This window comes from Spea bombifrons, chromosome 2, assembly GCF_027358695.1.
Source record: "Spea bombifrons isolate aSpeBom1 chromosome 2, aSpeBom1.2.pri, whole genome shotgun sequence".
Taxonomy (NCBI): domain Eukaryota; kingdom Metazoa; phylum Chordata; class Amphibia; order Anura; family Pelobatidae; genus Spea; species Spea bombifrons.
The window spans coordinates 142,465,833-142,468,332 of NC_071088.1; the positions used below are offsets into that span (position 1 = coordinate 142,465,833).

The 2,500-nt window shown below is 50.2% G+C and overlaps 8 non-coding genes across 8 annotated transcripts in view; all 8 read right to left on the reverse strand.

Annotated features, from left to right (window-relative positions):
- LOC128478371 (5S ribosomal RNA) overlaps nucleotides 1-72 on the reverse strand; it is a 119-nt gene extending 47 nt beyond the window's left edge. The window contains exon 1 of the ribosomal RNA XR_008349293.1: nucleotides 1-72. This exon is cut by the window's left edge and continues 47 nt beyond it. This is a non-coding gene — a ribosomal RNA (5S ribosomal RNA).
- A 218-nt stretch (nucleotides 73-290) lies between these two features.
- LOC128477752 (5S ribosomal RNA) lies at nucleotides 291-409 on the reverse strand. The gene has a single exon (XR_008348709.1). It is a non-coding gene; the product is annotated as a 5S ribosomal RNA (ribosomal RNA).
- A 269-nt stretch (nucleotides 410-678) lies between these two features.
- On the reverse strand, nucleotides 679-797 carry LOC128476130 (5S ribosomal RNA). The gene has a single exon (XR_008347153.1). It is a non-coding gene; the product is annotated as a 5S ribosomal RNA (ribosomal RNA).
- A 233-nt stretch (nucleotides 798-1,030) lies between these two features.
- On the reverse strand, nucleotides 1,031-1,149 carry LOC128478382 (5S ribosomal RNA). Its single transcript, XR_008349303.1, has one exon. It is a non-coding gene; the product is annotated as a 5S ribosomal RNA (ribosomal RNA).
- Nucleotides 1,150-1,407: 258 nt separating this feature from the next.
- LOC128476941 (5S ribosomal RNA) lies at nucleotides 1,408-1,526 on the reverse strand. Its single transcript, XR_008347931.1, has one exon. It is a non-coding gene; the product is annotated as a 5S ribosomal RNA (ribosomal RNA).
- A 237-nt stretch (nucleotides 1,527-1,763) lies between these two features.
- Nucleotides 1,764-1,882, reverse strand: LOC128477981 (5S ribosomal RNA). Its single transcript, XR_008348925.1, has one exon. It is a non-coding gene; the product is annotated as a 5S ribosomal RNA (ribosomal RNA).
- Nucleotides 1,883-2,134: 252 nt separating this feature from the next.
- On the reverse strand, nucleotides 2,135-2,253 carry LOC128477469 (5S ribosomal RNA). Its single transcript, XR_008348440.1, has one exon. It is a non-coding gene; the product is annotated as a 5S ribosomal RNA (ribosomal RNA).
- Nucleotides 2,254-2,489: 236 nt separating this feature from the next.
- The window catches only part of LOC128477686 (5S ribosomal RNA), a 119-nt gene continuing 108 nt past the window's right edge, over nucleotides 2,490-2,500 (reverse strand). Inside the window, exon 1 of the ribosomal RNA XR_008348648.1 lies at nucleotides 2,490-2,500. This exon is cut by the window's right edge and continues 108 nt beyond it. This is a non-coding gene — a ribosomal RNA (5S ribosomal RNA).

The following is a 2,500-nucleotide window of genomic DNA, read 5'->3' on the forward strand; positions in this document are numbered from 1 at the left end:
ACCAGGCCCAACCCTGCTTAGCTTCCGAGATCAGACGAGATCGGGCGCTTTCAGGGTGGTATGGCCTCAGGTGTGAAAGTTTTTTATTTTACTTCTCTTATTCTGTTGCTGCTGCTGCTGCTGCTGCTGCTGCTGCTGCTGCTGCTGCTGCTTGTCGTCAGACAAAAAGAATTATAAGCCCTGGGACAGGACAGAGAAGGTGAGAAGGTTCAAATAAGGGTTTAAAGCTTTGATGATGAGCAAGAAACACATGGCAAAAAGCTCTCCCTGGACTGTGAGAAAAAATTAAAAGCCTACAACACCTGGCATTCCCAGGCGGTCTCCCATCCAGGTACTAACCAGGCCCAACCCTGCTTAGCTTCCGAGATCAGACGAGATCGGGCACTTTCAGGGTGGTATGGCCGCAGGTGTGAAAGTTTTTTATTTTACTTCTCTTATTCTGTTGCTGCTGCTGCTGCTGCTGCTGCTGCTGCTGCTGCTGCTGCTGCTGCTGCTGCTGCTGCTGCTGCTGCTGCTGCTGCTGCTGCTGCTGCTGCTGCTTGTCGTCAGACAAAAAGAATTATAAGCCCTGGGACAGGACAGAGAAGGTGAGAAGGTTCAAATAAGGGTTTAAAGCTTTGATGATGAGCAAGAAACACATGGCAAAAAGCTCTCCCCGGACTGTGAGAAAAAATTAAAAGCCTACAACACCTGGTATTCCCAGGCGGTCTCCCATCCAGGTACTAACCAGGCCCAACCCTGCTTAGCTTCCGAGATCAGACGAGATCGGGCGCTTTCAGGGTGGTATGGCCGCAGGTGTGAAAGTTTTTTATTTTACTTCTCTTATTCTGTTGCTGCTGCTGCTGCTGCTGCTGCTGCTGCTGCTGCTGCTGCTGCTGCTGCTGCTGCTGCTTGTCGTCAGACAAAAAGAATTATAAGCCCTGGGACAGGACAGAGAAGGTGAGAAGGTTCAAATAAGGGTTTAAAGCTTTGATGATGAGCAAGAAACACATGGCAAAAAGCTCTCCCCGGACTGTGAGAAAAAATTAAAAGCCTACAACACCTGGTATTCCCAGGCGGTCTCCCATCCAGGTACTAACCCGGCCCAACCCTGCTTAGCTTCCGAGATCAGACGAGAGCGGGCGCTTTCAGGGTGGTATGGCCGCAGGTGTGAAAGTTTTTTATTTTACTTCTCTTATGCTGCTGCTGCTGCTGCTGCTGCTGCTGCTGCTGCTGCTGCTGCTGCTGCTGCTGCTGCTGCTGCTGCTGCTGCTGCTGCTGCTGCTGCTGCTTGTCGTCAGACAGAAAGAATTATAAGCCCTGGGACAGGACAGAGAAGGTGAGAAGGTTCAAATAAGGGTTTAAAGCTTTGATGATGAGCAAGAAACACATGGCAAAAAGCTCTCCCCGGACTGTGAGAAAAGAAAAAGCCTACAGCACCTGGTATTCCCAGGCGGTCTCCCATCCAGGTACTAACCAGGCCCAACCCTGCTTAGCTTCTGAGATCAGACGAGATCAGGTGCTTTCAGGGTGGAATGGCTGCAGGTGTGAAAGTCTTTTATTTTACTTCTCTTATTCTGTTGCTGCTGCTGCTGCTGCTGCTGCTGCTGCTGCTGCTGCTGCTGCTGCTGCTGCTGCTGCTGCTGCTTGTCGTCAGACAGAAAGAATTATAAGCCCTGGGACAGGACAGAGAAGGTGAGAAGGTTCAAATAAGGGTTTAAAGCTTTGATGATGAGCAAGAAACACATGGCAAAAAGCTCTCCCCGGACTGTGAGAAAAGAAAAAGCCTACAACACCTGGTATTCCCAGGCGGTCTCCCACCCAGGTACTAACCAGGCCCAACCCTGCTTAGCTTCCGAAATCAGACGAGATCGGGCGCTTTCAGGGTGGTATGGCCGCAGGTGTGAAAGTTTTTTATTTTACTTCTCTTATTCTGTTGCTGCTGCTGCTGCTGCTGCTGCTGCTGCTGCTGCTGCTGCTGCTGCTGCTGCTGCTGCTGCTGCTGCTGCTGCTGCTGCTTGTCGTCAGACAGAAAGAATTATAAGCCCTGGGACAGGACAGAGAAGGTGAGAAGGTTCAAATAAGGGTTTAAAGCTTTGATGATGAGCAAGAAACACATGGCAAAAAGCTCTCCCCGGACTGTGAGAAAAGAAAAAGCTTACAACACCTGGTATTCCCAGGTGGTCTCCCATCCAGGTACTAACCAGGCCCAACCCTGCTTAGCTTCCGAGATCAGACGAGATCGGGCGCTTTCAGGGTGGTATGGCCGCAGGTGTGAAAGTTCTTTATTTTACTTCTCTTATTCTGCTGCTGCTGCTGCTGCTGCTGCTGCTGCTGCTGCTGCTGCTGCTGCTGCTGCTGCTGCTGCTGCTTGTCGTCAGACAGAAAGAATTATAAGCCCTGGGACAGGACAGAGAAGGTGAGAAGGTTCAAACAAGGGTTTAAAGCTTTGATGATGAGCAAGAAACACATGGAAAAAAGCTCTCCCCGGACTGTGAGAAAAAATTAAAAGCCTACAACA